The sequence below is a fragment of the Pteropus medius genome, unplaced genomic scaffold (genome assembly GCF_902729225.1).
Source record: "Pteropus medius unplaced genomic scaffold, Ma_sr-lr_union100, whole genome shotgun sequence".
Classification (NCBI taxonomy): domain Eukaryota; kingdom Metazoa; phylum Chordata; class Mammalia; order Chiroptera; family Pteropodidae; genus Pteropus; species Pteropus medius.
This window is the reverse complement of record NW_024352785.1, coordinates 19207371-19234992: the sequence shown is the minus strand read 5'-3', so window position 1 is coordinate 19234992 and position 27622 is coordinate 19207371. Positions and strand designations below refer to the sequence as shown.

At 36.9% G+C, this 27622-nt stretch overlaps 1 long non-coding RNA gene across 1 annotated transcript; it reads right to left on the bottom strand.

The window, feature by feature from the left end:
• LOC120590918 (uncharacterized) lies at positions 1-26663 on the bottom strand. Its single transcript, XR_005649811.1, has 3 exons — positions 26458-26663; positions 5801-5900; positions 1-645 (listed from the first exon to the last, which is right to left on the bottom strand). It is a non-coding gene; the product is annotated as an uncharacterized LOC120590918 (long non-coding RNA).
• Positions 26664-27622: the final 959 nt, after the last annotated feature.

Sequence of the window (27622 nt, the reverse complement as noted above, 5' to 3'; positions counted from 1 at the left end):
TGCCAGGTTATACTAGCCATGGCGACATACACATATGTAGATGTAGTTTCTGTTTACTTTTTTGAATAAAAAAAATCATGTCAACTTCTACATCTATTGTTTGTCTTGTGAAATTGATATTAAAATTGAAATTGTGTTTGATGCCTTAGTGAATTCTTTCTTTATTATTTTAAATTGCCTTTTATATAAATAGCAATTGAATGAATGGTTTAGATTAGGGATATGTCGATATTTTATTCCCTTTAGAATTATACAATCTGAGGACACAGAAAAACGTACACTCTGGCTTAGTGAAGCATCGGTCATTGGTTACTGTGGCAGCATTCTGTGTAGATCTTCCAGTTCAGAAGACAAAGTGCTTCCAGTTATATTTGGCAGGACCTGGCAGCTTATGTTGCACCTCAGGCTGCTTCTAAGTAACTTGTAGGCAGATACCGTGTTCATGTGGCATCATTAGAGTCATTAGAGTATAAAAGTGTTTGCATTTATAATAATGACTCTTGTGAACATTAGTAAACTGTAGAGGCCATTTTGTTTGCATTCTATAAAGGACGACCTTTTTGTAAAGGTTGCTGGGCAGGGAGGCTTTTGGGCTTTCTTCCAGTATGACTCAGCTTTTGACTGGCTGTTCTGCAAATCAATTACCTGGAAAATAATGTAAATTACCATGGTAAGTTACCAGTAGGGACAACTAGCGTGCTGCTCATTTAGCATTCAGAAAAGCTCTGCCTATTAAGTTAGGCATTTAGGTCCATTGCTGGTGTAATGGAGGCAGATATTATGGGATCATTGTAGCATACATGTGTGAGTGTATCATGCTCACAGGTGTTCAATACACACTGTGATGCCTTGATCACAAGCACTGACCACACCCATAGCTCTGCCTGGTATCTGGAAAGGGTAAAACGAGAATAGTATAAATTTATCACTCCCAAAAAAGTAATTCGAAGCTCCCCAAATTCAAGAATATACCATGTGGTTGAACAGCTAATTACATGCTGCCTCATGTTTTCCTTAACTTGTTTCGCATATGATAGTCTTAGCTCCCCAAATAGATCGTAAGAGGCATAGTCCCAGTCACAATTTGGAAGTGCGAGGAGCTGGTGTTGGCAGTCCTCCCACCTCCTCTTATGGTATCCTCCGCCACCCTCTGAGGCCCCCAGAATTGCTATCTTTAGTTGTGTCCTCTTTTCTCTAATAGGGCACTGTGCTCTAGGCCTACATAGTGTGGCCTTTCAAATTAGGCAAATATGGTTAGAATTCCAGCCCAGCACTTACTGTGTGACCTGCGGCAAGTTCCTTATCTCCTGGTTTCCTCATCTTTATAAGGCTAAAAATATGGGGTGGTTGTGAGGATTAAGCAAAATAAGGTATTAAAATGCCTTACACAATGCCTAGTCCATGTTAACAGTGTAATAAATGCTGCTTCTTTTTGCTTCTCCTTCTTCCTGTCCCTCAGTCCAATTCTACCTACATGTAACACAATACTCACTGGGGCTTTCATTTGGCTGGGTCTCATAAATTACATTTAGTGGATGAAAACTATGCACTTAAAAAAAAAAAAAAGACTTTAGAAGTGATCTGGACTAGAGGTTTTCAGAGAGTGTTCTGTGAGGCCTCAGGTTCCCCTGGGGAAGCCTGCATGTTGCCCAGGGGGTGGGACTCCAGTCCTTGACCTTCTGCCTTTATAAGTCTGAAATAGTGAGATTTTTATAAGGTTTCATTTTGGGGGTAGAAAACTGTTCTGTTAAAAAAAAAGTTTACAAAGCTGCTTCGGCCAATACTTTTGCTTTAGTATATGTACTGCCGAAGCGAGCATAGCACTTTGTTTTCTAGATAAGGAAAATGAGATCCAGAGAGGTTAGAGATCACTGCCTTTCTCTTTCCACCCACCAAGTTCCCGGACAATTCTTCTTGTAGCACTTCTTTAATGCCACTTGTCCAAACTCTGCGTTGTACACATGTGAACCTTGGTCAGTAAAGATCTATTAAATCCACTGCCCCCCACCCCCACCCCTAGCAAAGTGTCACCACAATTTAGCACTGAAGCCTTTTTTGTGAGTGTTGCCATAATTTTTTCTAAGGCATGGGTGATTGCCAAGACTCTAAGTTTCATTACCCAATGTATTTAGATTTCAAAAAGTAAACAAACCTCAAAAAATATTTTAAGATGATTACTCAGTAATGCATAAATATATGCTAATAAATATTCAGATGATGTAGAAATGTGTGGAGTAAAAGCAGAAGTGCTTCTTTGGCCATCGGCTTTCCCCTGAGCAAGACCAACCAACTCTGTGGCCCACTGTGGAACCACTGATAAGTGTCTAATGTGTGGCCTACCAGATATTATTCTATATATTTATATACATCCACATATAGTTTTAGATTTCTCCATGTAAATCAAAACAGACCCCTCACATTGTTTTATGACTTGACTTTTTCTCCTTTAACAAAATCATAGAGACATTTCCAAGTAAGTAAATATATATAAATGCCACTCTTTTAAATGTCTTCATAGTATTTTCATTATATTTCACGATGTGTCACTAAAAATGGTCAAGTAGATGGTTTCTCTTTTGTCCCATTACAAATATCCTTGCAATGAATATTCTTTTATGTACCTCTATGTCCACATTTGAAAGTCTCTCTCTAAAATAAATATCTGGGAAATCCAACATCTTTTAAAAACATTGATAGATGTAGACATACTCTAAATTTCAGTATTCGTTTATATTCCTACTAGTAGAGGACAAGAGTGCATTTCCTCAGAATGTCGACCAATACAAAATATTTAAAATTGTACATTTTTCTCTTTTATTATATTTTAAATTTTATATATTAATTTGTGTATTCAGAAAAAGTAAAGTAATATCTCATAAATCTTTGTTTATTAGTGGGTTGAATGTTTTTGCATATGTAATTTCCCTTTGTATTTTTTCTGTAAATTATCGGTTTATATTGTTGCTCATTTTTCTATTGAGTTATCTTTTTCTGATTGATTTATACCTTTATATATTTTGGATATTAATCTTTTTTTTTTACATACACCATGTATGCTTTATCTAAGTCCTTTGTTATATATGTTACACCTATTTTTCTCTTAATTTGTTTAAGGTCCTTTTGATATACAAGATTTACATTTCCATACAGACATGTCCATCAGTCTTTCTCTTTATGGCTTTTGCAAGTACTGTCAACTCTTCTCCCCAAGTCAGAACACTTCTATCCACCTTTCTTTCTACCATTTTTGTCTAAGACACTATCCCCTCCCGTAGGGACCACTGCAAGAGCCTTCTAACTGATCAGCCAGCTTCTACTCTTGCCTCTCCACAATGTAGTCTCTTCACTTCCTCTATTTAAAAGTGTCTATCAGATGTTACTCTTCTCCTTAAAAGTTTCTAATTGCCTCACATTACATTTAGGATGAAAGCCAAACTTCTTACTCTAGCTTACAAAGCCCTAAATGGTAGGGCCCATCTCGCAGACTTCATCTTAACATGGGTACAATGCTTCAGCTACAGAAGCACTTAAGTTTCTCAAAACAAGCTAAGTTTATTCTTAGTTTATAGCCTTTGCACTGATTATTCTCCCTGAGTAAAAAACATCCTCTCCAGCTCTTTGAATGACTTGTTCCTTGCCATTCACACCACGATTTAAATTTAACCTCTTCAGAGATTTTCCTCCAAAGACAGCTGAGGTAACTTTTGATTATCACATCCAGCTTTAAATCTCATCACAGCACACATCACTAGTTGATCTTCTTTTTATTAGCTGGGTTAGTTGAATGATCAATATACTTAGTATCTATATATCCACTCAACTACCTATATACATCCATTTACCTATCTCTCCACCTACACAATATGTATATCCACTCTTCCATTCATTCATCCATCTCTTCTTTGACTTTGTCACTAATATTTTAAAAATATATCACTGTCATTTAAGTGGGGTGTGGGAAGGGAGTAGAAATAAATATATGTGATTAATTGTAGGATGGCCAAATAATTCATCATTCAAACCAGGACACTTTTGAGAGTTAAAGAAACTATAATTACACTGGGACAAGAGGTGTACATTGGGACTGTCTCAGGCATACTTTTACCCCATTAATTATCGGACGTTCTTTTATGTAAACTATTGAAGCTTCATAACATTTTAATAACTGGTGTGCTTTTTATTTCCTTCTTTATTCTTTAACTATTGACTGTTCAAACACTTTTATTCTTTGAAATGAAATTTACATTAGTATTGTCAAATTCACATGACTCTATGTTGGGCTCTTTCTGGGAATTATTACATTTGTAGCAGAAATAAAATTGTTCAGGAGCATGATAATATTGCATTTGGTCAGAAATTATATTAGTAAGAAACAATATATCTTTCTTCCCTTACTTCAGTTTTTAAATATATTTCAGAATACTTAATATTTTTTCATATGAGTGCTATATAACTTTTGTTATCTTTTTTCTAAATTCTTTTATATTTTACTATGCTGATGTGAACAGAGCATTTTTTTTTCACTTTATGTCCTTACTTGTTATTGTTGGTGTGTAGGAAAGCTCTTAATATTTTCTTATTTATGTTATAACCACTTAGAGCCCTACTTCAGATATTTTTTTCTTTCATCCCACGTGATATAAAAAATATAGTTGTGCTCACTGTGGAAGATAGTATTTTTCAAAAATGGCTGCCATAGCATCTGCATTCCATGTGCTCTTCTGAATGTGACTTTGCCACTCCTCCACCAAGACTCCCCTTTCACTTATAACTAATAGCAGAAAGGACATTGTATGACATCTGAGCCATGCAGCTTCTGCCTAGTTCTCTTGAGACACTCCTCCTCTGGACGCTCCCCATTGGGATGCTCTCATTATCCAGACGTCATGCTGCGAGTGGTCCAAGCCATGTTGAAAGATCACGTAGGTTTTCTGGTTCACAGTCCCAGATGAGTGGTTTAGTTATCTTTGCCAGACACCAGCCACGTGAGTAAAGAAGCTTTCAGACAATTCCAACACCAAGTCATTTTAGCCACCTCCAGCGTTCTTCCTAGCTCTGAGGCCCCAGACGTTGAGGAGCAGAGACGGGCCATCTCCACTGTGTCCTGTCTAAATTCCTGATGCTCTGAATCTGTGAGTACTAGGTTTGGAGTTGTTTCTTGCACAGCAATAAGTAAGCAGAACAGTCATGAAACAGTGCATAGAATGGAGAGTTGTAAGACCTCTACCGTTAGTTAGCCTTAAGACCTTTGTCATAGTCATTAAGCTTTCTCGGACTTATCTGTAAAGGCAGTGATATCTGCCTTTCCGAAATCACAGAGAATTGAATGAGAAATAAATGTGAAGGCACTTTGTAAAGATAAATGTGAAAGCCTAAAGCATTCTCCAGAAATAAGAAGAGGTGCATAAACATAAAGGCTAACTTTTGAGTAAATTATATATATTTTTTCTAAGGCTGAACAGGCTTAATGATTTTCCTGGGCAGAGCTGGCCTGACAAGGCAGGAAAGGAGGTTCTGGTTTCAGAGAATTGCATGCAGTATATCTGAAACATGAAAAGAACTCTCTACTTGTTAATGATAAATGACTGAAATTGCTTCAGGGAAAGGCAAGATTTATGTGGCTGCACTTAGGATTCAAGAAATCCAGATAGCTCATACACGACCTAGGTAAAACTAAAGCTGCTAGAGACAATATCACCTTTGTTGAGGTTTTTCTTTACAACCTAAGGTCACCATTAAACAATCAAAACCACAAAAACAAAACAAAACAAAAACAAAAACACTTGTTGGGAGAGCTTACCGTGTTACTCCAAGGTAAACCAGGGCATCAGCCAAAATGGCTTAAATCTCCAACATGAGGTGCCAGAACCTTCAGTGATTAAGCAAAAGCTCACCAATTTCTATGCAACCCAAGAAAATCAGAGTTAGATAAAGTAAGTGTTTGACCTTTAGAAGGGCATTGACACAGTGATCTCATTCTCAGTATTTCCGGTCTGTATTCTTGAGAATCCAAGAAAGAAAAGTGTTTATACAAAAAGTATAAAGACGTGAGCTTCCCGATTTGTATGCCTGTGTTCTCAAAACCAATTTCTGCTCACCCTCTTTTTGACTCTATTAATTCTACTGCATCTAAAACAATCTAGCATCCTTTCCATTTGTCTGTTTTAAAAATTTTACAGCTGTGAATAGGCAAATGAATAGGATTTAAGGCTTAAGGACCATGTGATCTACTGGAAAGGACATTTTCTTTTGTTAATAAGACTTTGGTTAAAATCATACTGTATGCATATCAATAGCGTTAACTTCAGCTATCTACCTAAACTTTCTGAAGCTCAGAAATGGGGTAAATGGAAATAATAAGATTTACTTCATCATGTTATTGTGACATTAAACAGCCTCTATGTTTGGGGAAACAAAGTCAGTTTGACCTTTTAATCCCAACTTCCCTGAATCAGATCCTCTACAAACATTACTGCTGAACATCCCAACAAACTCCTTCCTCCTTCTCAGTTTCCTCCAGGTATTTCTGAAACTTCCCAGGTGTTACTACACGTGCTTGTGCATGGGTCTTAGGCCTCGTAAAGTTTAGAATAAAACAGTCCCTCACTCCACAGTCTTCAAGCTGGACATTAGACATAATTTCTTCTTATAATACTATTTTTCTTTTCCCTCCTGAGTTACCTTCCTGCTCAAGTTAACTACCTCTTGCTTGTATGCAAATCAATTCATGAAATAGACTTGGGAATCTCCAGACTCCCCACTTCCCAGGCACAACCAGACCCTGAATTGCAAATCGGACTTCCTGGGACACCTCACACACAATTTCTCACCTACATTACCTAATTTTACCTTGAGGGAGGAAGTTAAATGACATATCCAAGATCACAGGGTCAGGATTCAAACACAGATCTTGTGATACCACAGAGCTTATATATGCGACAGTTGGAGTTAGGCCCTAAAGATACGTTGCCTGGCCTCACAGCTTGGGATCAGCCCCTTTCTCATTGGTGACTTTGGAAGAGTACATTCTGGAACAGTAAACGCAAAGGCTATTTTGTGGCTTAGCCTGGTAGCTGCCCTCTATTATGTCGACCTCTAAAGGTCATCCTGAAAAACTATGATGTCTTCTTATTCAGTAGGAAAAAAAAATCCCATCTTTATTTTTCACCCTTGGCAAATATGTGAGTGTACTTTTCCTGAGCAAATAATTGTTCTTTGTGTTGAATTTCTATTGTGTATTCACAGTTTCCGTTTATGGGCAGAGTCAGTTTAAAATAAGCTGACCTCATAGAATTTTATGCTCAATACCTTTCCTTTCCCTTTACATGTTGTTAAAGTGCTGGGCTATTTCTTGGGAGTACTGGCAGAGAAGCTAGATAGTGCTGTCACACATATACATACAGAGCAATTCAGTGGTTTTTGACCTCCCATCAAAGATGCAGACTAGCTGGCATCCAGATTTTGGTGCAAATGACAGGTAGTTAGTGCTCATGGGAGTCAACTTAGGTAGTTCGGCAAGATGACTTCCGTGAACACTACCTGTTATTCAGAAAATTGAGGTTGAAAGTCAATATAGCATCGATTTCCAGTCAGGAACTAGTGAACTGCACTAGCATAGTCAAAAGAGATGCATAGTTGGTGAAAATAATCCTTCAGTGTCCCTCGTATGGGGTCTGTGCACTTCCCCAAGTCTCAGCCAAATATTTCCTATCTCTTTGGAGGCTCTGGACTACAGACCTCAGAAAACTGTACGAGGCTGTTGACTCTATCATGGAGACTTCTGAGGAGATAGGAAAATCAAAGTTGCATTATTTCGTATAAGGAGAAAGGGAATTCCTATGACTAGAAATATCCTATAACTAGTAAGTTATAACCAGGACTTTTATTGTTAGGAATGCTTGATAGAAAATGTCGCTTGAAGGATTCCTTTATGTCTTTCCTCATTGTTCCTATTCCGATTTCACTTCATTTCTGTGTCTTTTTAGACCTCTGGGGCAGGAATCGAAACTTGTATCAAAACCATAACCGCCAGACTAACTTGCTAACTCTGAACCAAAGGTAGATCAATCAATCAATATTGATTTAAGACACAGGCTAAATGAAAGGGTTTAAAAAAAAAAAAACAACTTTCTTCTTTTCGAAATGCCAATGAATAGGTTAGAAATAAAACAAACTTTTTTCTTTTTTGATCAAGAACATCAAAATAGTCTCAGAAATAAACTGAATAAAATGTATGGATTTTAATTCTCAGGTCTGCAATCAAAGGGAGAAATTGCGATCACTGCTTGGGCAGTTAGGAGGCTATATCTTATTGCTGGAGGTGTTAGGAAGATTAACAAGGTTTTCGTAGCTGTGGCTCATTTCTTCCCAGTGCACCATCCCCCGCCCCCGACTCCAGGAAGTCGATTATCTGAAACTTGGATTTACTCCCACAGGCTCCTGGTGCTGTATTGTCTAAGAAGTCCTTGGAATGGCTAGGAAACTGTTCACCAATCAGATAATTTTTCTGTGCACTCCTATTAGCTCCTGAAGCTTATAAAGCAGATTAGGAACAGCTCCAGGTTTTTGAAAAGAGAGAGAGAGAGGAAAAAATGTCTAATTTTCAAAAGGTATTGTAGAAATGCTCTCTCTCTTATGCTTGCATTATTTAAAATAATTATAACACCTGCACTTTGCTTTCTCTGAGGAGAACGCATGTTTTTGTAGTAAGCAAAAATAAACTCCAGGACCACTTTGTATGGTGAAATTTGCAAGGCAACAAGACTCTCAATTCAACCTGACATTTCCATTAGTGTTCAAATGAATGATAGCCAAGCAGCTCATATTAGAGCCCTCTCATCTCAACTAAGTGTGACAGGCAATTACTCCTGACACTTCAGAGGACAGTTGTTCCTTACCCCCAACCCCATCTCTCTATATATAAAAGTCCCACTATTGTCACCCATGTTGGTTTTAGCTCAATTTGTGACAGAGATAAAAATTTCTATTTACAAATAAGAATATAACTGTCATTTATCGAGTGTGTGTGCCTTATATTGGGGCAAGCACCATATATATTGACTTATTTAATCTTTAGCACATCCCCATGAGGGAGGCACTCTTATTCCCATTTCACACAGGAAGAAAGCAGAGGCATAATGTTTTACATTCCTTGAACGTGTAGGTTCTGTGAAAGCCTGACTTATTTTGCTCACTGCTATATTCTGAGCATCTAGAGGAATACCTGGCACATAAGTAGGTGTTCAGTAAATACCTGTAAAATAAATGGATGAATGAATGAATGCACAAATAACCCCAAGGTCACATAGCCAGTGGGTACCCAAACTCTTGTTGTCCAACCTGACGCCTGTGCCTTTCCGATCCTCAGCACAAAGTTTCAGGCAGTGTAGCTACCCTGCTGCTACCTCACTCAGCTTAGAAGAGGAAAATGTGACTACCTTCTCATTGTCATAGCCTTTGTGAAATCACCAGCCAAAGAAGGATCAGATTTGGGTCTTTAAGGCTGTTATTGCTACTTGCTTGGGTTTAATATAAACGGTCTGGTGAACTGAAGAAGTAACTTAGTGTAATGGAATCAATAGAACTGTTAACCTTTCAATGTTCCAGTTCCATCATCTGTAAAATAGAAATAAGTATATTTACCTAATACAGGTAGAGTGAGGATTAAATGGAAAAAATGTAGATAAAACACTTAGCACCAATGTCTTGCACATAGCTGGCATTCAGTAATAGTTTCCTTTTTCCTTCTCCTATTGAATCTGAGCCTGTGTCACCCATTTTTGGATAGGTAGCAACATTCTTTGCTCTTCAAGCAAAATGTGGAGGAAAAAAGCCTAAACAAGGACACTCACCCTAGGGTATAGAGAATGCAAATGTACTCAATTTGTAATGACTGTTCTACTGCATGTAAACACATTCCCTTGCAGATATTTCAGCATGTGTGTAAACTACTCTGAGACAATTCTGGCATTCATGGACATAGGGGAAAAAAAAGGCAAATTGACTGAGGGGTTGCGGATGATGGAATGGAGCCTAATAAAATAGGTTACGAAACACCGTAGGTAATGTGCTAAGGCTCTAGCTGTTACGAGGTTAAGGAAGGCAGCCTTTTCAGAATATTTATTAAGAAAAGAAGGGAGTATAAATAAACACTACTAAGGATTCAAATTTTAAGAAAACCTGAATGTAAAAAAAATATACATATAGAGATAAACTATTTGTTTGAAAATATTTCTTGCAGAAAAAAGGAGTACCTTCGTAAATTTAATTGAAATGCCTTTGAAGTTTTTCCTTGAGTACAATAGGGGATCCTGTGTAGGACTGAAGAGGAAGGGATAGAGTTGGGGGAAAAAAGAGCCACACGGGGAGCTCACTTGAAGAGTGGGGTCTCCTGCGTTACCTGGCCCGGGTTCTTACGCTCACCTGCAGCAGGAGCTAGTTTTGGAAATCGGCTTTAATTTTTAAGAAGAAAAGAAAAAGATGGGTGTTGAAGAGCCCCAGCTCAGGAGCTGCTACTTCAGCTCACAGTGAGTTGCTCTGGATGTGCGGTGTATTGCATTCTGAATTCAAAAGAGATGTCACATTCCGAACAAGATACTTAGCTGGAACCAAAGCCAAATTCCCCAGACAGGGAAGAGAGCTCTCCTCCGTTTTCCTGTTTCCTTGACCAAGGTCACCCAAAGGCTTAGCACCACTGCTTGATCTCTGTAAATCGTCTTGGGGATTCGAATGATTAAAAGAAAGCCTTTAGTGAAGTGTCTTCCCCTTAAGATGATGGGTCATAGAACCAGATATAGGAATGAGATTTAGAAATGGGAAAGATAAAGTAAATACAAAGTCCCACTTATCTTCTATCTCTGCCTCCTGCATGGCTCCCTCAAGTAGCTTCATGGGGAGGGATGTTGGCTGTGTTCATATGTCATTTCCATGGCTACTTTATATGTTTCCCTTTTGCCTGCCATCTTCTTTTTTCCTTGTCTTTATTTATCTGCGCGGCCATTCCAGCTATTTAAATTTCCAGTCTTCTCTCTTTCCTTTTTTCTTGCTAATACATTCATGCAAATCTTTCCGAGCTTGATAGGTTTAGTGATGGTTTAGGTTTTACACCTCTCCCATAGAGTTAAATGCAAGAGATTTTTATTTTCAAGTTATTTTAAAACAATATTTCTCTGAAAACTTAAAAAAATTAGAATGCTTTTTGAGATAATTCGATACAAGTTGGGGTATAGCAAAAGGAGGGATGAGCGTCCCAGCACTGGGGTCTTAGTAGAGCCCAAGCAAAGCAAGATAAGCTTGTCTTCGTGCCGTGCCGTGATAGCCCTAGAGAAGAACAAAGTATAATTTAAAGATAACCCAACACATTTTCTGTGAGGATGATAACGGACAAAATTGTCAACTCTGTATCTTCACAGTGTGATTATCAAGTTTAATAAGAATTCTAAAGGTCTTATTATTCATGTCTCAGTCCTGAGTGCCTAAAATCAACTTTAAATTATTCTTGCATTGTTAAACCAAAGCATTTGGCATTCTCCTGTTATCTAGCACTCTTCTCCTTCTTTAACATATTTAGGAAAGTGACAATGATACAAAATCCATAACATAGTCTAAGTAATATAACCGCATATCTAATATTAATTATTTCCTTGGCTGAGTAACTGTCTTTGGGTATTACTCTCTTTCCTGTTTCCCACTAACCCTGCTCACTTCTTTTTCTACCCATCCTGGCTTGTTTACTTATTCCACAGATGCTGAGTACCTACAAGCACATAATGTTATGTTCTAGGCATTAGAAACAGTGGTGAACAGACAGACATGGCTAGCTCATCATAGAACTTAATATCTATGTATTTCCTTAAGTACCTTTTTGTTTTTTTTTCTTTTACCAGCCTGCCAATGACTTCAAAAGAAGCAGCTCATTTCTTGACTTGGATACAAATACTTTCATACATAGCAGTGCTAGTCTCCCAAATATGATGAATACTACTAGAAGTCAGAAACAGTTTGGCTTGTAAGAATGTACCTTGAAATTAGTAATTTATCAAGCTTTGTGAAGTATCCACAGGGTGCGAATCATTGGATATAAGATCTATCACAAGTAAAACTCAGATGCAACTTTTGACGAATATATGGCATATATACACGTTTTCACTTTTTTTTAAAAAAACTTTTAAGTTAGCTTTATTTTGAAACCTTTTAAAAATAGAAGTATAATTTACAGATAATAAGATGAATAGATCTTAAGTTTTCAGATTAATGAATTTTGATAAATGCATATGTTTATATAATACATACTTCTAATAAGAGAGAGAACATTTCTATCATCCCAGAAAGTTCCTTTTCCTCATCCAATCAAGTCCTTCTTCCCTGCAGTTCTGGAGACAACCAGTGTTCCAAATTCTCTCACCATAGATTAGGTTTGTCTGTTCTTGAACTTTACATAAATAGAATGAGATAGTATGTATTTTTGGTTTCCTTTTTTCCCTTAAAATTATGTTTTTGAGATTCATCCATATTATTGAGTATATCAATAATTAGTGTTTTTTTTTTTAAATTTTGAGCAGCAGTCCATTGTATAGATACCCCACAATTTATTTACCCATTTAATTATCGATGGACTTTTGAGTTGTTTTTGTTATTATAGTAATGCTTCTTATACAAGTCTCTTTGTGGCAGTTTTTAAAATTTCTCTTGAGTAAAGAAGTAGAATGGGACTTCTGGGTCATTGAATAGGTTTACGTTTAATTTCATAAGAAATTGCCAAACAATTTTTCAAAATAGTTTTACTATTTTGCATTTCCATCGGCAATGGATAACAATTCTTTTTGTTCCACATCTTCACTAATAATTTGTATGCCAGTCTTTTTATTAGAAATTTTATGAGTACTTCACATATTATGGACATATATTCTAAGTTGGAAATATTTATGTGAATATCTTCTCCAAATCTGTGGATTTTCTCATCAAGGTTCTCCCAAATCTATTGCTATATTCTATTTATTTTCATGTTTCATCCTCATTTAATTTAGACTTTTGAAGTAAAAAAGCTAAGAATTCCATCTATTTTTCTGTTTTAAAATTGTTACAGCATTTCTTCTCTGAAGAAATAAACATAGGAAGCATTTGCTAATTAAATGTAAGAAAGGCCAGGGAGTATAAAGAAACAAGGAGATAACATTAAAAATGTTTCCATATCACACAGGGTTGAAAGATATTTTTTTAAAAAAATGAGAATGGAAAGACATATGCACAATTGTAGGCAGAGAAGGAGAGAGTGATTAGAAAGGAGCTCCAGAGAGGTACAAAAGGGAATGATTAATGGAGCCAGGTTGTTGAAGAGATGACAGGAGACAAATCAAGAAGACAAGAGGTGGGGTTCACTTAAGGAAGATACCCGACACTTTATCTGAGAGAGAGGTAGGGAGAGAGGGATAAAAATACAGAAATATTTTGAGAGATGTAAAAAAAATCTTGACAAAATCTAGCATCCATTCATGATAAAAGCTCTCAGTAAACTAGGAATAGAGGAGAACTTTTTCAACTTAATAAAGACTATCTACAAAAACCATACAGCTAACATCATACTTAATGGTGAGAAACTCAAAGCTTTGCCTCTAAGATCAGGTACAAGACAAGGATGTCCCCTCTTATCATTCCTTTCTGATATTGTGCTACAAGTTGTCTAATGCAATAAGGAAAAGAAAGGAAATAAAAGAAGACATAAAACTAATATGTAATTATAGCAAGGTTGCAGGCTATAAGGTTAATATTTAAAAGTCAATGATGAACAAATAGAATTTGAAATAAAAAACCCAATACTATCTATAGATTCAATGCAAACCCAACCAAAATTTCAGTAAGTTACTTTACAGATATCGACAAAGTGATTCTAAAGTTTATATGAAGAGTCAAATAACCCAGAATAGCAAACACAATATTGAAGATGGAAACCTGAAGCTACATGACTTCAAGACTTACTGTAAAGCTACAGTAATCAAGACAGTATGGTATTGGTAAAAGAATAGACAGATCAGTGGAATAGAATGGAGACCTCAGAAATAGACTCATAAATATAATCAACTGATTTTTGACAAAGGAGCAAAGGCAAGATAATGAAGCAAAATGGACACTCATATGCAAAGAAATGACAAACTTTACATCTTTCACAAAAATTAACTCAAAATGAATCACATACCTAAAAATAAAACACGAAACTATAAAACTCTTAGCAGACAACATAGTAAAAAACCAAGATGACCTTGGATATGGTGATGCCTTTTTAGATACAATGCTAAAGACACTACCCATGAAAGAAATAATGTGTAAGCTAAGACTTCATTAAAATTAAAAATTTCTGCTCTATTAAAGACAATATCAAGAGAATTAGAAGACAATCCACAGACTGGGAGAAACTATTTGTAAAAGATACATCTGATAAATGACTGTTACCCAAAATATACAAAGAACTCTTAAAACTCAGCAATATGAAAACAACCTGATTTTTAAAAAAGGACCAAAGACCTTAGGAGACATCTCACCAGAGAAAATATACAGATGGCAAGTAAACATATGAAAAGATGCTCCATATCATATGTCATTAGGGAAATGCAAATCAAAATAATGAGAGGTAACTACATACTTATTAGAATAGCCAGAATCCAGAAAACTGACATCACCAAATGCTGGTGAGAATGTGGACCAATGAGAACATTATTGGTGGGAATGCAGAATGGTACAGCCACTTTGGAAGACAGTTTGATAGTTTCTTAGAAAACTAAACATACTCTTACCATGTGGTCAGCAATCATGCTCCTTTTGCATTTACCCAAAGGAGCTAAAAACTTATGCCACACATAATTTGTACATAGATGTTTATAGCAGCTTTATTTATAATTGCCAAAAATCAGCAGCAACCAAGATGTCATTCAGTAGGTGAGTGTATAAACATGCTATATCTAGACAATGGAATACTATTCAGCGCTAAAAGAAAAAGATCTATTAAACCATGAAAAACATGGAGAAACCTTAAGTGCATATTACTAAGTGAGAGAAGCCAATCTGAAAAGGCTACATACTATATGATTCCAACTATATGACATTCTGGAAGTAGAAAACCATGGAGCCAATAAAAAGATCAGTGGTTGCTGGTGCGGGGAGGGGTTGTGGACAGATGAATAGGTGGAGCACCAAGGATTTTTAGGGCAGTAAAAATACTCTGTGTATTATAATGGTGGATATATGTCATTCTGCATATGTCTAAATCCATAGAATGTACAACACCAAAAGTAAACCCTAAAGTAACCTATGGACTTTAAGTGATTATAATGTGTCAATGTAGGCTTATCCTTGGTTAAAAAAAAATATACAATTCTGGTAAATGATGTTGATAATGGGAGAGGCTCTGCCTGTGTGGGGGCAGGGGATATATGTGAAATATCTTTACTTCCCTATCAGTTCTGTTGTAAACCTAAAACTGCTCTAAAAAAATAAGTCTTTAAAAATTCAATCAAGTGTGCCTTCTTGAAAATGATTCCTTCTTGCTCATCATCAAGTTTCTTTCCTTTTGAAAAACTCTTTCTCACAGGTAATTCTATTTTATATTTGGTACTTCTGAGCTTGCATATTAAATTTACTTTTGCTTCTCAGCACAGCTCTATATTTCTTGTAGAAAATGAGATACTAAATATAGAGGGAGAAAAAGAGAAAGCAAGATGTGAGATCTTAATGGAGTTCTAGGTGAAACAACATATCTCATAATGAGCCCCTACTGGAAGGTTGAGAAGGCTCATTTATAAATTTGTAGTATGTTTTACATCATGCGTTTATGTCTTAACTGAAATTTGCTAATAGGCAGTGAATGAGCAAATTTCATCATCTGCTTGAAGATTCTAATTTTTCCTCAAGCGTGCAATAAATACACTAAATTATTCTGCCAAAACACAGTCTCTTGTGAAGATAAATTTAATAAGAAGAAAAGTAAAAGGAAGAAATTTGGCTTACTCTAGCTTCGGCTTGGTTTGCAATAGAGCCCTCAATCTGATTTTCCTTTATTACCGGTTGACTATGCCAATTCACTACCAAAAAAAAAAAAATTAATAATACCTGTGAGTCAGTGTTTGACAACCTAAAAGATTCCTTGGATAACTATTTTCATTCCTCAGTCGATGGATACTGTCATATAAAACCAGATTTTCCATCCTATTTTCTGTCTGGCCTAAGACAAGTGGCTTGTCAGATATATCTCTATCTATCTATCTGTCTATCTATCTATCTATCTATGTATCATCTATCTATCTATCTATCTATCTATCATCTATCTATACAGTTTTAGAATTTTAGAATCCTTCTGGAGTCTACTATCATTATTTATTATCATCTATCTATCATATATTATCCTTCTGGAGTCTATTATTATCCTTCTAGCTTCAATTACTCTTCCTTTAAATTGTTTCAGACCAATGGGAAAGTCTTCTAATCTCCAGGGTAGGACATGCTCTTATGAACTAATCCAGGACTCAGTAAATTGCATTGTTTCAATTTAATAATAGTGAAGGGAGATGCAAGGTACAAAAGTCACTGCCCTCAAGGATGTAAGCATCTAGATGGGGAGGTAAGACACATGTATGTGTAAAAATCGTCAACGCTGGGTTGTTAAGTACCTAATGTAGGCTTTTGAATATGTGTTGTAGGAATTCAGAAGCAGGAGAAATCACTGTGGGCTGGAGAACTCAGGAAAGATTTTGTGACGGAATGGAGACTAAAGGATAAATAGGTTTCCAAGAAGAAGACAGAGTGGGAGGGCAGTCCAGGTGGAAGGTATCGTACAAGTGAGGCACAGAGACGTTAAGGAGTATGATGATTAGAACGGAGTAGTTAGCAAGGTTTGAGCTCAGAGATGGGAGATGAGATTGAAAATCTAGAGTGGAATAAATGGTGGTAGAACTTGACTATTACCTCTCCAGGGAATTCGGAATTTGTTTTAGCAAATATAGAATGCTATATTTAAGGAGGAAAGAAACATGATCAATTTAAATTTGCTTTCTAGATGGTTTTCAGTAGACAAAAGGTTGCTATTAGCTTTTGTCTCCTATGTACTAAAATTTTAATTTATTAGATGTTAATTATCAAATGATATCTGTTTCTTCCTGGAATTAGATACATCTCTGAATCCATCTCCCATTTTTTTTGAAGGGTATTCACTGCAATTCAGAGACTCGAGAATACAATGTTGCTTTGTTTTTCTGCTGCAGATGTTCAGGTAAGACTATCTGACTCAACTCTCAGTTATTAAGCTGAGTCAACAAGTCAGTGTCTGTGAAACATGAATCATAGGACCCTCATGTCTGGTATTTAATTTTTCCTTATATTCTTCCTGTAGAAAACGGATTTATATTTGATTAACTCTTTATTGGAAAAAAAGCAGGACAGTTTTGGTGCTGTAAAATGCCTCCACCAGAGATGATACTAGTAAAACTCAGGTGGTCCCACTGAGAGCTGCTGTCTCAGAAGAACAAGATTGTCTGAAGGTGGTTGTTCACAGAAAGGGGAGCAGGAAAACAACCACATATGCTCTTTTGGACCTTCTATCTTTCTGAGTGACTCAATCCTGGGAGTCACAGAGATAAGTAACCTCTTGGTCTCGGCTAGAGAAAGCTTCCCTCTTTTATTTTGACCAGCCCTCTACTAACCAGGTCACTGCACCCTGTATTCATGGCTTCACAAAAGCCCTGCTTTCATTCTAATTGGAGGCTGATCTCTATTCAGGACCTCTGTTGTTGATGACCAGCAAATAAAAGGAAAGGGATCTGATGTTGGCTGGGCCAGGATAGGCAGAACTGTGCCGTAGAAGCCTCTTAGTCTCAAAATTGGGCACTTGCCTAGCCCACGCATTGCCCCTTGCTTCTACAGTTCCTAGATTCTCCTAGCTTTAGGTCTCTGAAAAATGTTAATCCTTCTGTTTGTTAGTGAGGTTGTGACCCATCTATATAATCTCGTATTAAATCTTGGGGATTTAAAATACTGTGTTACATAGCAGAGGCAGTATATATAAATAGGCTGGCCTTTTGATGCAGGGAAAACTGTACCCTGCAAGCAGCCACTTTTTTTTTTTGGTATATATAATTTATCTGTCTTTAAAATTTTAGAGTTAATTGAGATTTTACAGGCTATTCTTTCCAGTCATCCATTTTACAAATGATAAAATGAAGATTCAGAGATAGCAACTGATATGATGCCCAACTACCCATCCTGATTTACCCTGGGCCGCAAAGCTTTCGATGCTAAAATTGGAAAATTGGAATATCTCGGTCACCCCAACAAACAATTAACTAACTCAAAGTTTCATAGCAGTTATTGATATATTACAGACTGAAATCCATGCTTTCTGACTTCCAGAATAGTCTTTTCTCTTATAGCATAGTGCAATAAAAGTATTTCCTCATTCGAGCAGCATATTAAGATTCTAGAATAGTGTAATATCAGTTTAACTTTATGTTCTAGGATATTTTCGAAAGTTTCTCCAACTTCTGATTTATGCTATTTATCCCTAAGAACTCAGCATTAGCACATAAAATTTTAACCTAATTTAAACTTACTAAGGCTAGTAAGCTATTTCTGTCTTCACTGGATAGAGAAAAAAATCAATAAAGTATATTGAGGATAGCCAAAGAAAGCATGTGTTTTGGAAATTCATTTGGAGCCATAGTTATTGGATCTAAAATATATGAAGCTTAGATAAAAGGCATAAGGCAATGGATAAGAATTCTATTCCATTCTATTAATAAAAATTGGGACAATTAACCCAATTACTATTATTAACAGTCTTTTAGCTCAAATTCTTGTGGATGTAGCTATAAACCAATGAAGTCAATTGATACTTCACTAATTTATAGGCACACCTTGTGGATCCTTGTGGTAAGGGAGAAATTCTTAAAAACCCAGGTTTATAAAACTTGCTGAATCTGTGTGAAGGCAAACCTTTTATACGCTTCTTTAATATTGGTGATTGTTGGATTCTTCTTAATCACTATTTTCTTCTCATGCTACACGCTGTCTGGGGGCAAACTCATCCTCACCTGTGACGTCAGCTAGTGTTTTATAACAGGGTGAGCAAACGTACTGTATGTCTGCTATCTCCACTCGCCTTGGTTTGTCCTCATACTCATTACTGCTCAACTTTAACTTGACTTCTGAATACATGTTTTCAATCTAATATCACAGACTGATCAAAATGATTAATCAATCGCGGACCCAGATTAACCTCAAATTTACATATCTCATCCAGATTTTCTCCAAGCTTTGTATCTGAATATCTGACAGCCCATTTCTACTTAGATGACTTAAGAGTACCTCAATTTCAACATATCCAAACAAAAATCCTCACTTTTACCCCGAAACCTCCTTCTCCTCTGTCTTCCTTATACTTACCATCCAATTAGTTAGTTAAGAAGAATCCAACAGATCACCAAAGCCTGTGCTTTATTTGTTCTTGAATCTTTTCTTGACACCTGGTACATTTTACCCCTACTGTCTCTGCCTTATTTGGGTTCTTGCAAAGCCTGCGTGCTGGTATCTGTGACTTCACTGTCCTTTCTTCCTTCTACATTGCTCTAAGAGGGATTTCTCTCAAAACCACAAATCTTACCATGTTATTCCTCTCTTTACAAATCACTACAGCAGCTCCCTCATGGCTTTCGAAATGCATTTCAAGTCTCTTAGCTCAGCTTATAAGACCCTTTTCATTTGTCTGTGACTACCTTTCCAGTGGTGCTGCCTTCTTTCCTGTTTTTTTTTTTGTATTTGCTGAAGATTTCACAAATTTGTCTTTCAAAAGGACAACATTAGTGTGTTTTAGTAACCAAATCTTTATTTACTAATTTTTTTGTTTTCTATTTTTTTAATTAAAATTATTGGGGTGACATTGGTTAATAAAATCAAATAGATTTCAAGTGTACTACTCAATAATATGTTATATATATATTGCATTGGGTTTTCTGTTTTATAACTATCTTCTTTTACTTCTGATTCCTTTGTATTTTTTTTTATTAACTTTTTAAATTTGATACTTAGATAATTTATTTTCATTTTCAATGTTCTCTTATAAATCTTCTTAAGGCTCTGGATTTTCTTCTGCATATTCCTTTGGTCACATCCTATAGGTCATGTTCTTCTTGTCATTCAGCTCTAAGTTGTTTATATTTTTCGTTTTTAATTTCATTTATTCAGAATCTATTACATAAAGATGGTTAACGATTTTCAAGTAAATTGATTATTTTTCTCTTGTTAATTTTTTATGCATTAGAGTTAGAAAAATGTGGCTGAAATAAATTTTTCATTTTGAAATTAATGAGCACTTGTGTATGTGGATGTGTCAACTGATACACAGCCAATTTTTGTAAATAGTCCATGGAGCTAGAAAAGAATGTGTATTCTCCTACTGCTAAGTATATTCTCTCCACATATATTAAATGAAACACATTTATTGTGACATTCAGATATTCTTTTAGAAAGAGTTTTTTCAGTGGTACCTTTTTTGACTAAGTGCAGGCTCCCCAAATATTTCTCTTGTTCTTTTCTTCCAGTTAGAGTTTGACTAGGACAGAATTCGAGGTTCAGAATGGCTTTTAAAATTGTGATGATATTGTTTCCTTTTAGGAATCCTACTTACGGATAAATTCAATGTTAATCTGATGTTTCCTTACTGGTACACTTTTTGTCTTTCTGAAGTGTTTTAGGATAATCTCTTTATTGTTTGGGTTCTGAAATCTCACAGGGATGAGCCTACTGTTTTGTTATTTAGTTTGGTGTTTTTCTTCTGAAGATCAGATAAGAGCCTTTTTCTCTATTATTTTTATTATTTCTTCCCCTCCGTCCTCTCTCTTCTGTTTTTCTTTTCTTTTCTTTTTTAATTCCTACTAAATGGATGGTTATTCTTCCAGATCTTTTCCTCATGTTTTTTAGATTTTCCCCAACATTTTTCACGTCTTCTGCTTTCTGCACTACATGGTAGAAGAATCATTCATCTTTGTCTTCCTGCTGACTATTTGACTCTTCAGCCATGTGTATCTTGCTATTTGGGCCATCATTTTTTTTAAATATTTATTTATTTATTTTTTAAATTTTCTTTTATTAGTTTCAAGTATACAGTTCATTGGTTAGACATTTATATAGTTTATAAAACAATCCCCCTAATTGCTCTTTTTCTCCTCTGGGTCTCCACCTAGCCAATACATTAATGCCAACTGCATTCCTTATGCCATGCTCCCCAACCCCGTGACCATCTATCAACTGCTAATTTGTACTTCTTTAACCCTTCATCCAATCATATTTTGATCATATTTTTAACTTTAATTTTTCATTGCAATCTATTCTTTTCTTTTGAACACAATCCCCTTCCAATCGATTTGAAGAAATTGTTAACTTTGCAGTTTTATTTAATTTCTTATGTTTCTATCATTTTATAGTTTTCTCTCATTTGCTGCGATTCCATCATTTTCCCAGGGTTTAATTCTTCTACTTGTTGTGTTTAGAACTCTGATATTATTTTTTAAAATTACATTTGATGTTTTTCTGTTGGTTTTCCTCAAATATTTAGACATTCTAGGTATCTGTTCTCTGCTGTAGATGTGATTCCTAGCCAAAATGAACAACACTATTCATGTAATACCAGAACAGGTTCTGATCACAGGAGCTGGGCCCTGGCAGTTTGTGGGGGAAAGTGCGTCAGGAGTCCCAGTCCCTTCAGTAAGCACAGGCCGTCCAAAACACTTGCTCGGCTTCTCCAGTTCCAGCCCCTCTGGAATTTCCTAAGCCTCAACTCCCATTTTACAGAGCTGCCTTCATGGTTTGACTCTGCAGACCAATTAAGAGTCTGTAGCTCTAAGTAACCACTCCCTTCAGAACAACAGGGATGTGAGTGGATACTGATGTAAATGTTTTGTCACCCTGAATGAATCACCTCGCTGTCTTCATTCTGCTTTTTCCCCTAGTTTTTGCAATTTGGCTTGTTTGGGGCACAGCTGGGAAAATATACCGTATTTGACTTTCTATTTCTTCTGTATGAGGTTGTGACTTCCTTAGCTCTTTTAGGTTTTACTTTCAATCTGCTCTGAACAGCTATATGTCCTCCAGAAATTCAGTTACTGGCACCTCTTTCAAATTTACCACTCTGCTAAGATTTATTCTTTTTATATGTATATATGCTTTTCTGTCATTTTAGTGGGATTTTTTTTTTTTTCCTGAGGGTAAACCTTCTATTCAGTTAGCAACTAGAAAGTCCACTCTTTGTTTAAGCCTTCAATGTGTAACCAGGACTTTTCAATTTCATCGTTCCCTCTGTTGAAGAATTTAGAACAAATGTCTTAAAGGCAGATCAGAGGTACTCTGGGCTATGCCCAAAAGGCTCTTCTCTGGTCATGATCCATCAGTCTCTCGCTAAGGCACATTTTACATGTTCTCTTCCTCAGGGTGAAAACTGGGAGATCTCTTTATTTCACCTTTTAGGGAATATAATCACGAAGGCTCAAACTTAGAACACATCTCCAAATCTACTTTACATTTATCTAAGAAAGTTTTAATACCTTCATACAACAAGGATGTTTATCTTTTCATCTCGTTTTCTGAGGTGGTTACACAAATTTGGTCTCTTTGAATTCACTTATGTTTGTGGAGCACTTTTTACTTTACCTAGAATTTCACACTGATATTTAATTTGAGCCTCTTGACAAAGATTCTCAGTAGGTATGGTATATTATCCCAATGTAGCACATGATTCAGAGAGATTATTTGCCAAATGGTACAAATGAAATATCAAACCCTGAAATTTTATCTCTGAGTATGTCTCATGTGGCTTTCTTTAATGACTGAGGTGAGCCAGTATCCTCAGATAAAAACCGATTTTAAATCTAGATGTGTATCCCTCAGGCTAGACAAGAATTAAACTAGACTATAGGGGTTGTATTCAGTATTTACTGAAAAAAAAAAATGTGCCTGATAGTGACAGATTTTTATATCATTTTAAAAAGTCATAAAATTAATTACTTCTTTAAAAAGCTCCCCTGAGAAAAATAATTCTAAGCATGATTATAGAAATTATTGCTTTAAGATGCTTGATCATCTGCATTAACTCCATATTTCTGTCAAGGTTCCCTTTATTGGGAGAATCAGTTATCTTTTGTTGTTTTTAAAAGCATCCTCTCTCCAAGCTCAGTGGCTTAAAACAACCACCATTTATTATTGCTCCCAAGTCTATCAGTCAGCTGGGCAGTTTTGCTGATCTGCCCAGGCTGGGCTGATCTCAGCTGGGCTCCCTCAACTATCTGTGTTCAGCTTGAGTATTGATTGGGAGCTGGCTACTCTATTCATGTGTCTGATGGTTGACTGGCTGGCTGTTGGCTGGAGCAGTGTCTTTCATCATCCAGCAGGTCAACCCAAGTTTGTTCATGTGGTAGCATCAGAGTTCTGAGGAGTGAATGAAAGCTCACCAGACCTCTTGAGTCCTAGGATTAGAACTGGCAACATTTCACATTCGCTATATTTGTTGGTCAAAATAAGTCAGAAGGCCAGTCCAGCTACAAAGGGTAAAGAGCTGCAAAGTCATATTTGAAGGAGCGTGGATGCAGAGAGGAGAATAATTGGCCTCATTTTTGCAAACAATCTGCCAAATCCGTTTGTTGCTCCCAAGCCTCAGCTGCTGTGTGTTAGCTGCTAAAGGCTCACAGGTGCATCCCCATCCTGGTGAATTATCCTCAGCCGAAGGGGGCTGCCTTGTCCTAAGACTATGCCCCATCTTTGATGTGAGGGGAAGGAGATGCAGTTTACAGCAAATGACTGATGGACATGGCCTTTTGGCCAGCCCTCTTGTCTCAAGGGGTCAAGCTCCAGGGCCTCCCTGCGGATCAAGGCAAGTTTAGACCTAATCTGAGACCATACCTTTGTTCTGCTTTTACCATTCCCCGCTCTCTCCTTCCTTGCCCCTTCACCTGTTTTTCCCGAAGGTCACTCTCAGTAATCCACAGGTCCCAATTCCCTGATGCAGGCCCTACACCCAGGAATCCCTACTAAGGATGTTTTAGGATGATATGATATTAAAAGATAGCAGACACTTAGTCATTAGTACATATTTATAAGCATAGTAGCATATTTTTAGCTTAGTTGCAGTTTCTGTGAGATTTCAAAATGCTATTTTACACTTCAGTAAAAATAACAATGACTAATGTTTACTGAGTGCTTACCATGTATTAGGCTCTGTGTTCAATATGTAACATATATGATCTCATTTAATCCTCACCATGACCATATGAGGTAGCTATTGTTTTCAGTTTATATACTTTTAGTGTTTTCTAAATCATTTCATGTTTGGGATTTTGTTCTATTATTCTTTAGCAACAAAAGACTTCTGAGCCTGCATAAAAATAACCTTTGACACATGGCAAAAGGAAACATCTGATAAATGTCATAGACAAGACAACTTGACCTTCCTTCAACATGGAAAATCAGGCCTCTCTGGGTTTGTCATTGAACAAACATTGTCAAAGTATTGATAGAGAAACCTAATGGCGAGGAAAATTCCAGTTCCAAACACTAAATCTTTTCAATGAAGTTAGTCGGTCAGTTTGGTGTGCAATTTTGGTTACAAAGTATCACAAAATAGGAAAGTCATTTACATGTGTATAAAACAAGTGTTGTGAACATAACAGGAAGACGAGAAATGAGTCAATAGCAACTGTTTAAATCAGTGAATCCCTCATTTCAGTAGCTGAACCAGGAAATAGGAAATCTTATAAAGGGAGGGTCAAGGAAAAGCCATCAATTCTTTGTTAGGTGTGCAGCAACACTTTGTCTTTTTCAATTTAGGTGGAAATGGCCTCAGACTCCAAGGGAAAATCCAGACAGGAAGACCAGATAAGACTGTTTGTCGTGGTGCTAAGCCAGAAACCAAAGCTTAGCTGTCGAAGATCTGTCCCCAAGGTTACACAGCTAGGAAGTGGTGCAATCGAGATTTGAACCTCGGTGCTCTGCTGCCCTAGAAATAGCAGGAAACGAAAGTGCGGACAGCGTGATGCTATGTTGAGGGAGCTTCCTGGAGAATAGCTCATACAGTCAGATTTCTTCTACGGTGAAAGCAAAAAAACTCCAACAGGTGGCATTCTATGTACCTGTCTTGATTCCACCTACCTGAGCCAAACTCCTGCAAGTTTCATTTTTAGGGGATTTCAGTTGTATTTATAAAATTAAATATATTAGTTACTCAGAAGCAAAACAGACAATTGAAAAGAAGGGGAGCTTGAGAGAGAGACTGAATAATGAATGTGTTTCTGAGCTTGGCTCATTGGATACCTCTGCTAAAACTGACAAGAAGCTGCTAAGAGGCTTAAACTTGGGAGCTTTTGTAAAGAAAGTTTCTCTGGAAAGTAAATAATTAAGAGAATTCTTAAAGTGAAAGAAACATAGCCTAATTTACCAGGAGACTGGGTACATTGTTCTATAAGAGACCAGAGATTGAAAGCTGCCACTGGGTACTCTGTGAATTCCCCTGGGGTAAGACAGATTGGCATCGAGCCCACAAGTGACCTATCTGTTTGCACACCGCACAGGAAGGGGCCACAGGAATAACTCAAGTACCCAGAGACCATTTGTTTCATCTAAGAAAAAGGCAATCGCCCCAGAGCCCCACGAATGCCTAGTCTAGTCTTAACTTTTAGTGGATTTTTATGTGTCCCAGGGTCTTGATGAAAAAGCCGACAACTGAGTTTTACAGCCATTGAGCTGATCTTTCTCTGTTCTAAGTAGGTAGCCAGGGAAAGCAGGTTGCTTCTATTTTCCAATTTGCAGGAGATACAGTAAAGAGAAAAATGAGAGAAATGAGAGCATAAGGCAAAAAAGATTGGATGAGGTCAAAAAAGGGCAGTAGGGGCCTGGTGAGCAATCCTTGGCAGGGTGCCCAGAACAGTTTCAGGAGATGGACAGAGCCGAGAAAGAGCATTTCCTGCTTTGGAGTTAAAAAAAATCAATCCAACTATTCTCTAAGAGGTGGTCTATTCATCCTGTGCAGCATTAGGTCATTAATTTGAAAATTGCAGGTACTAATAAAAACAGCCATTTTCTCCGTACCTAGATGAATGGTCCTCTCCCTGAATCAGCCACTGCACACCTGGGTTATATTAACATTAGCTTGTGTGGGGGTAGTTTCCAGAAAGTTTCAGTCTTGGTGAAAGCTTGAGCATTCTTTTGCTTCTCTAAAACTACTCCTATATTTCCTATCTACTCTTTCTCTCAGCCCACGCCTATCTTTGATAGAAAATAAGGGGTAATCACCACATAGGTTATAAAGGAAGCAGCATTTTTTTCATAGTCATAATTATTCTAGAATTAACAAAAGCCTTTTGTCATAGAATCCAAAAATGGCTTTATGTTTTCTCTGCCCTTTACCACTCATCAGTTCCTCTCATCAACAGTACTTACAAGTTTTCAAGCTCCACTCTATCAGTCTGGCTGGCTTTCCTTCAGGAAGTTGATAATTCTTGCTTTCTCTTTTCAATTCGCCAGCCCAAGAAACCTTGGACTTGGAAGGTTTTGCCTTACATATCCAGATGTGTTACTCTGAATTGTTTTTTGAGTAAATTTTTCCTGATGCTTATACAACCTACAATAACGATAGTCCTTTGAACTCTGAGCAGGTGTGTGGCTTTATGGCCCAATATTTTAAGATAGACTTTGTTTTAATCTTCAGTTAAGCCTCTTTATACAAACAGCTGCCAAGAGAACAAATGCAATTCACTTACAAGTTGTTTGTCTAGTTAACAGTAAGTACGCAGTTTCCTGCTCACACAAAGGATTTTCTTGTGTTTCAAATCTCTGACCAAGAGGACATTGGCTTGGATTTTTATAGGGAATTTACAACTTTAATTATCTATAGTGCTCTGTACACCAGGATGTGAGGTGACTTAGCAAGCAGCTGGTTAGCACCAAACAAGTATATTGCTGGAGTTTCTGAAAAGGACCTTTGTGTGTGTGAAGCACGAAAGCATCACAATGGGTCTGCATGGAAACAGAGGTTCAGTGCACAGTGAAAAGCATCAGGAAGTTGGAGGATGGCACAGAGGAAAGGAAAAGGAAAGCTTTATTGTCAAGATAAAATTAAGACAAGGGTTTGCAGATGGTCAATTTCTCTCAGGTTTTGTGTTCCGTTTTTTTGCTTCTTTTTCTTCCATGTATTTCTTCCTTTTTCTGTAAGAAACATGAAAACATTCATATTAAAAGTATTTCCAAAGAGCTTCTTGAGTCTTAAGGTCCATGGCAGGATCGGACTATTGTTGGAAGATGAATGGTATGCAGCATTTGTACCTGAAGCCTGGCAACCGGAGGCCTGCATGCTGTCGAGAGATGGTATTTGGGAGCACTGCTGATGTGTGCCTGTTGTATAATGCAGATACTTTCTTGTAATGGTGTAACCTCTCGCCCCCAGTGAATGAATTGATGTACTTTGTCCTTTATGCCAGGCTCTTTAACTCTCTTTTCTTCACCTGTTTACCTGGAGATTTCTCTTCAGCCTGGAGAAGTTAGATACTAAGTTGCATGTTGCCTTGGGGAAAGGTAGCTGTTATGGAACCTGAATAACAAAGGTAGC